A 9,274-nucleotide genomic window follows, 5' to 3' on the forward strand; every position below is an offset into this window, starting at 1 on the left:
ATGAAAAAAATGAACATAAAAATGCAGTTGCTGCTCTTTGTATGCATAGTTACACTTAGCCTTATATATATAACATATAAACTTTAGTCATCATCATTTAACATCTCTTTCTCCATAATGCTATGTGTGACAGGGGTCAACATGAACTGATGAACCAGAGGGATGTGCTGAGCTCCAATGAGTGCTTGATGCCCTTCCTAATACTAACCAGAATGTACTGAATGTTTTTTTCATGGCACCAGAACTGGCAGGGTCACCAAGTATTAGCAAGACAAGACCCCTCAATTGAAAGGGGTATGGTATTCTTTTTTATATTTACTTGTGCCAGTCATTGGACTGTGGCCTTACTGGAACATCATCTTGAAGAGTTTAGTTGAACAAATCACCCCAGTCTGGTACTTATTCTATTGGTCTCTTTACAGATGTTGGAAGGGTATCAGAAAGCATGTGCAATTTGGATATCTTAGAGTTGAGACCTGATTTGAAGGAAAGAAATTTAGGGATCTGCTCTGATCAACTGGAGATGTCTGAAGTGAATGAAGACAAGTTTTTTTTTTTATTTCTGTTCTGGTGACAGGGGATGAAACCTAGATATATCTTTACAATCCAAAAATGAAGGATCAGTTCATGGAAAGGTGTCACATCTTTTTTCCAAAGCATAAGTTCAAGAGCAGTGCAATGTGCAGCTTAGAGAAGCCATTAGAAGGAAGAGACTGAACAAGAAACTGAAAATGATCCACAATCACCATGAAAATGCACAAAGACGTACATCATTGGCAACAAATCAGACAAGCAGCAAATTGGGCTGGTCAGTGGTTCCCCATCTATTGTACAGCTAGGATCTGTTATTTTCTGGCTTCTACTTGCTCGGTCTAAAGAAGAACAGTCTTTGGGGGAAAACAATTTGATGATGTAGTTGAAGTGAAACTGGCTGTGAAGAAGTGAGTAGTACAACAATGCACGCCTGAATTTTTTTTTCAAAGGATCCAGATCTATCTTTCCATGTTTTGATTCTATATTTATGTAGGTGTATGGATGTTGGTGAAAATGTATGAGAGGGGAATGGAAAGAGTGCATGTGCATGAGTGCACATTCATACATTGCCCTCAGGTGTGTGTGTATGTGAGCATGCAAATGTATGGTTGTGTTGAATAGTTCATTTCCTGAGTAAGTGCATTAGAGAGAACGTCTGTCTGCATGTGCACATTTGTGTATATGTATGATATGGGATTTATGAAGAGTATGGATGGTAAAATATTTCTTTATCTTTATCAAGTGGTTGTCTTTTTGACTAGACTGCATTTGTGTGCATGTATTATATGTAGATTTCAGTGCATGTGTGTGCATATATTGATCAGCTGTGATATTTGTTTATGGGATGGTATAGATCGAATTACAGTTTAATGATATTTCATCCTTTATTCCAATAACTCCAAGAAATAAGGATGATACCTGATTGACTTCAATTCTCACAGACATGCAAAACAGTTCTGTGCATGCACAATAGCTCTGTGTTTAAATACATCAGTATGGTACAGTGGTCACTACATTTTAAGTATTTTTTTTTTTTTAGTAAATGATAGTTTCCATTTATTTATTAGTGCGATCTTCCATATCTGCCATAAAGATGCATCATATGGATATATCAAAAGGATCTTTGTCTATGTTATCCTTGGCATGCTGAGAAGAGTCTCACATAGGTTTCTTATCACAGCATTTGTTCTGTTTCTTCATTCTTTTTGTTATGCTTCTGGTAGTTTCCCCAATATATGCAGTGATTGAGTTCCCACATTTACCTTCCAAACATTTTAATTGATAAACAACATCTCTCATTTTACAGTTAATTCCAGGGTTTGTCTTATTTGTACATGCAGTCCTACCAAAGGAGTATTTTCTGCTTATCTGTGATCTAATTGATTTCCCTACAACCTTAATTCTAAGACACAACTCATCAACAGTGACTCTTGCCCTTTCAGTCTAACTTCACTGACTGGGCTATCTCCAGCTTTTGCAACTTGGAATACTAAAGAAATGAATGAAAGTCAAAATCATCATCATCATCATGTTTCAATATCCACTTTTACATGTTTGCTTTCTTCATAAATGCTACATCACCAACATCTTGACCTTTCCAGCTACTCTCACACATCATTATGTAATGCAGTGTAGCCATACCTATGGCTATCCCTCTACCATACTTTGGCTTCTCAACACATGGTATAAAGCTACCTCCCTCTCTGCTACAACTCCACTCAGTTAAGGGGGAGTTTTTCCTTGTCATGCAAGTTACTTTGTGGCCTTACTCGTGCTGGTTGTTACAAAAAAAGCACCCAACACTGTAAAATGATTGGCATTAAGAAAGGCATCCATCTGTAGAAGCCATTGATTAGCTTGACTCCACCCACCCACATCTCAGCTCATTGGATCTTGTCAAATTGTTCAACTTATGCAAGATGGAAAATGGATATTAAATGATGATGATACTGTCGTCACTTGATAATCAATATACTGGTTTTATCAAACTCAAGAGGAATTAAGAGTTGAGCTGTATAGGGTGGCCCAAAAGTCACAAAGTATAAAATTGCAGTTGGTGCAACAGCTAAAGCCACCAGATTATGTTCACAGATTGCAATGTGCAATCAGACTTTGTGACTTTTGACCCAACCTGTAACAATTGTCAGCTCATGAAATATATAACCTTGTATGTTATCAACGCACTGACCAACCACCAAAATAATTTTAACACAGTAGAACATGGTACTGACTTATAAAAACGTTTAATATACTTCTTTAGAGTATATTATGGTTGCATAATGAAATACCATATCCCTAGATGTCATTAATACCAAAATAATTATTGAACAAAGATTAAAATAATCAAAGACCTTACAAATTGCTTACATTATATTCAGTAATCTTTTTGATTCATTTTTTTAGATTTCCTTAGATCGAAGTAAATTATTTTAAACAAAAAAATAAATAAATAAAATAAAGAGAACATATCTTTGTAGTTAATTCATTTTTATTTCATTTTTTTTTTTCAAATATTTTTCATCCCACAATGATTTTAGACAGAGGTAATAGTTTTCTTCTTCATGGGATCACTCATTCACACAAACACACACAAACATTTTAAAATAAGAAAGGGAGGGGAAAGCATTTCCCCTACCCCAAACAAAAGAATTTTTAAAGTTTTTTTTTCTTCAGTAAGTAACAAACAAAAAATAATAATATTAAAAAAAAAGAACCAAAACAAAAAAAAACTTTTAAAATTTCTTTTCTCCCTAAAATCAAATATAAATGCACATTCTTTTACTGTTTTCAGTCACTGAACAATGACCATGCTGGAGCACTGCTTTTAAAAGGTTTTTATAGTCAAAACCTATCAACCCCAGTACTTATTTAATCAAACTTTATTCGTTGAACCAATAAGATACAAACCATAAAGGAACATGACATAAAACAATGTAAACAGAGAGACACTAACACACACACATACATTTTCACATGACAGACTTCTGCAGTTTCCATCTACCAAATTCCACTTGCAAGGTATTAATCAATCCAAGGCTATAGCAGAAGGCACTTGCCCAAGGTGCCGTGCAGTGGATTTTATCAAGAACCATGTGGTTGTGAAATGACCATCTTAAAACCACACAGCCATGCCTGCGCCTATAAGTATTTCACACAATACATGTTGCAAGAATTAAAATATAAAGTTTCTGTTTTTTATAAAGAAAGAAAAGAAAAAAAATATAATTATTTTAAAAAGTAATTTTTAAAAAATAAAATCTCCAGCAGCTTAGTAGCAAAGAAGAGATAACAGCTTTCTTTGCATATCTTTTTACCCTAATACTAATTTGGAATTAGAAACCTTATAGTATTAGTGTGTTGTTACTGTTTTCACTTTTTGTGTTCTACAAACTACACTACATACCAATTTGCTTATTCAAGTGTTATTAAGTTCTTAAATTCAACATATGAACATAAGGTGAAAATACAATTTCAAAATGTTCAGCCTTTTTCCTTATATATATATATATATATATATATATATATATATATATATATTTTAGTTGGTCTGTTCTCTGATAATTGTTAGGTGCACTACTTATATGTTTGCAGATAATCTGTCATCTAGGTTTTAAATATAGAGACATGCTCTATTTCTATAGCACAGCATTTGAAGAGACTCATGGCATAGTTAACATAAAACTTTAAAATCCTGAATTTTAAATCCAGTCCCCTGCATATTTTATATGTGTGCGTGTGTATGTGTGTATATATATATATATACACACACACACACACACACAGTAGCTGCTTTCTCATATATGAACAAAGCTATTGCTAGAAAGAATAATTATGCAATGATGCAATGTGAAGCCCTCATATGACTCTTGAGCCCAGCCAAAGATTTGCACATTCTATTGCATAATGCACACCTGTGCTGGCTGTCAGAAGGAAAAGGTACCACAGTGTGAAGTCTTTTGACATGCATTTTCAATCCTCCAACTGAAAGCACATCTCTCCACAGATTGCACGCACACACACACATGCATATACATATATACATGTATGTATGTATGTGTGAATATATGTGTATGTGCATAAAATGTAGGAATAGGGTATTTTAAGATTGTAAAAATATGGAACAAAACAACAGACTACAGATGAGCTTTATTGTTCAGAAAGCTGGAACAAGTTTATATTAACTCTATACCCATTGATATCTATTGAAAATAAAATAAATAGGATTCAAAATATCTTTCATTGTGTCCTGTTTTTTCATACTGACATGGCTTGCAGTAACTGGAGCAAAGGGTCTGATGTAATAAAAAAAGTTTACAAAGTTGTCACAATATTTGAATTATTTTACTGGTTTTTGGTCTTAAGGGTACCAAAAAGAAAAATTAACTTTTCTTATATGAAAATAGTGTTGTAATTTACTTGATGCATTCTTACATGAATGCATTTTTATATATGCATTAGTCTATACACCTGCTATATATAATATATATGCATTAACACACACATGTACATACACATATATATTTAGGACTACAAAACACTGTAAAATACCTGAATTAAGAAACATATACTGCCAAATCAGACAACTTGTAGAAAAAATAGTTTAAAAGTTAAACATTTTTATTCATTTTGATTCCTACTTAAAAATGATTATCAAAACATCCATTCACAAAAAGAAAAGATGTATGGTTAATTCTTTTTTTTGTTTGTTTGTTTGTTTTGTTTTTGTCAAGCTGGATTTCATTTGTTTAAAAAGAAATTTCACAAGTCCATTTTAGAACTCATTGAAAACTACACATATAAGATTAATAATAATAATGAAACAAAAGCTTACACTTACAAATTAGAAAGTACATGAGGAGTGTAATAAGCAATAATCCGTGTCTAGGCTGAAGTCACAGATGAGATTTTCATTTAGAGAAAGTAACAGTTAAGAGGTATATAAGCAACGAAGAGCTGTAGATCAAGGTGAGCAGCAGCAAGCTGAAATTGCATAATTTACAAGGACTACATATATTACTGTTGTTATCTAGCTATTTACATACAGATATATATATATATATACACAGACTCACTACAGCTGCACACAGCACATATAATCTTACTAAGGGTTGTACAACATTCAAGGTCAGTTTATTCCAGATTGAAAAGTCTAAAGTTTGAGTTTGAAATAACAGTTCATTTGGTATTTGTTATAAAAAGGATTAAGATAATGAAGCCATTTTACAGCAAATCATTTCAAATGGAGAAAGAATTAAGATTCACGTCACATGTGAATTTAGAGTTTCTAGAATTTGAAATTTTTAATTTCTGTTCATTTGTTTAACATCTTTATTTCTGTCTCTGTATCCATCCAAATATTTATACATAATGGATATTTACATGAATACATTACATACATCCACAACTTTGAACAAAGTCTTCGCCAGATTTCACTAGTAATATTATGATGGCTGTCCAAATTTAATCCAAAACAAGCTCAGCTCAAAAGATGGTGGGCTACATTCATTCAAACAAAGACAGCTGACTAGTAGGAAATCCTGTACTTTACCAAATACAATTATGAAAATTGATAAAGCTTTGTTTATTTGAAACATTCATGTAGGCCATTTGCAAACAATTTTTTTAGACCATTATTTTAGAGAAAATATATGAAGCCAATTCTCTAAAATCTTTCATGGAACCACTAAGAAACTTGATTCAATTTAACATTAATATTACATGTACTGTGTGGAATTGTTCTTTTCTATTCAAGAGCCTTTCGGTTTTAATCCAAGAAAATCAAGGTATCATAACCTATAAAATTAAATATGATACCCCGAAACATGACAGTGTAATATTATTTTGTAACAGCTGAGAGGAAGTTTTAGTGCAAAAATATGAGATGCACTTTCAAGTTCATAAATACAATAAACTATCCAAAGAAATCTGAGAAACTGTATGTCAATGCTTGAAGGAAAAAACATGGTGACAGTTATTAAAAGATGAAAATAATTGTAAAAAATAAAAACAACAAAAAAAAAACAGAAAAAAAGATGCAAGGTATGTTAGTATGGCATGAAAAGAAATATCTTACACTTAGTGAGTGCTTCAAGAGCAACTCTTTGATGACAACCCCTGCCAAACATAAGAGATACTTTTTCTCATGCTTCACCAAAATAACTTTTTCATGCTTTTCACTCATTTCTTGACACAGACCACAACTAGTTTCTTTCAATTCTAGTGATTCTATTTCATTTCATGGCTACAAACGAAATCCAGACTTGATTAATCTTAATTAGGAAGTTAAATCAAACTAATACTGAACAAAAATATCAAATAAAGGATGTACTTATTTTAAATTTGTAAAAAGTTAATTATAAAAATTAAATTTTTTGTTGAAATTTTTTTTTTCCTTTTTTTTTTTTAATGCTCTGTAATTTTAATATTTCAAAATAATATTCCAATTCTGTCAAATTTAAAGTTAGCAGAAAACAAATTAATTACTTATTTAGCATTATCAAACAGTCCCTCAACTCTTTAGAATTGGTAAATACTAGTATTCATACTTAAATACAAACAGATCCACTATCTATTTTATTTCTATATTTCTATTATATTCAACACAATAACAAGATCCCAGCTAAGGCCAATTCTTAGAATAAAACTAGGCTTGTAAATACAACAAATGACCTAAATGTCTGCATGTAACAGAGAGGCATGTTATTTTACATTAAACATGTTTTAAGGAAGAAACAAAAAAACACACACACACACACACACACACACATATATATATATATATATATATATATATATATATATATATATATATATATATATATATATATATATATATATATATATATATATACATATATATCATTACTGTCATCGTTTAACATCCGCTTTCCATGCTGTCATGGGTTGGACGGTTTGACTGAGAATTAGCAAGCCAGAAGGCTGCACCAGGCTCCAATCTGATCTGGCAAGGTTTCTACAGCTGAATGCCCTTCCTATTATATATATATATATATATATATATATATATATATATATATATATATATATATATTCACCTATATGTCTGTCTATACAATACATACATATACAAAAAGTAGTAATAGTCCTTCAATATGTTGACTTTCCAAAATGAAAGAATCAACAGTAAAAGTGGCAGATACATGTATTAAAGCAAGCCTTATATACATACATACATTAATTATTTTACATACATACACACATATACATACATATTTATATACATATATATATGTACATAGATATATATATATACATATATATGTGCATGCATGTGTACGTACATACATACATACATACATATATACACATACATGTGTGAGTGTGTATGAGTATATGCATACATGTGCACACACGCATTCAATATTATAATTAAAGTTGACTACATTTACATTACTCCAAATTTCCCTGCCAAATAATCAGATGATGCTGATAATCACTCTGAAGATTGCTACATCAGCATGAAACTTCAAATAATAGAAAAGCAGACAACTTTACATCATAAGAAATTTGTACTCTACTTGCTGTAGAGTGCTCTTAAATTTTGTTTAAAAAATTCTACTTACAACTATTCACATTTACTTTAATAGCAATGTGACTTAATAATTTAAAATGAAGCAGTTGAAGTTCTTTTCATAAGAGAGCATTTTACTGAACATACAGAAAGTGGGAGAAAGAAAGAAAAACTAGGCATGGTGGGTATATTTCCTAAGAAAAAAAAAAAAGATAACTCTAAGTAAACCCAGCTAATCACACCCAAAAACGTTTACAACAGTTCAAACAGTGAAATAAATTTTGGTTTGCATTACTTTTGCATAAGCAGAACAACTGGTTTCCTCAGACTGTACTAGTTTTACTAAAATGTGTTGAATTTCCTTATTATGCTTAAATTTACATGATATTCTGGAAATTAAGAACATCAGATAACCAACATAAACCTGCACGAGACAGTCTATCTAAAATTTGCTGCTAATCTAAAAGCAGTGGAGGGGGGCGGGGGGGGGGGGGGGGGGGGGAGAAAACAGAAAACCACTTTCAGTACTGGAAAAGTTGATATTTTCTTAGATGTGTTTCAGAAAAATAAGGAATGAAAAAGTTGCACTATCCCAGGATATGAGAAACACTTTAAAGTTAAATGCATTTTGGTCTCTAAAGAGAAGGTAAACATCTAATACTAAAATGTAGAGACAGTATGCATTGTATATGTAAGTAAAGACAATAAGAAGAGATAGAGAGAATTTGTATAGTGATATAGCACCAGTCTAAATCTAAAGCGATAATACAGCACCAGAAACTGAAATTTATCATAGCACCAATCTACAATCTAGCAGTTTATATAATATTATTACCAGACAGTATAGAATCAAAAGCTAGTAGAGCTCTAGACAATAATGAGACTTTGAATTCAAAAATAAAATAGAATATCAGATAAGTCTAATGCTAACAAACAATACAGCACCATTATAAAATCAATAAATTTGAGTATGATCACGCACACACACATATATATGAAAATATACATATAAACACACAAAAGATACACATATGACTGTATTACTTGTAATACTGTCATTAAAAAAAAACTAGACATCTAAATAAAAACATTTCATATAAACAAATACAATCATAAAACCTTCATTTAATATATTTAGTTTTGCTAGTTTTAACAATATGACAACTAAACTCAACTGAGCTCAATTTGCAAAGGGTTAAATAATAGAGG

This window comes from Octopus bimaculoides, chromosome 7 (genome assembly GCF_046866305.1).
Source record: "Octopus bimaculoides isolate indiv1 chromosome 7, ASM4686630v1, whole genome shotgun sequence".
In the NCBI taxonomy this organism is placed as follows: Eukaryota; Metazoa; Mollusca; class Cephalopoda; order Octopoda; family Octopodidae; genus Octopus; species Octopus bimaculoides.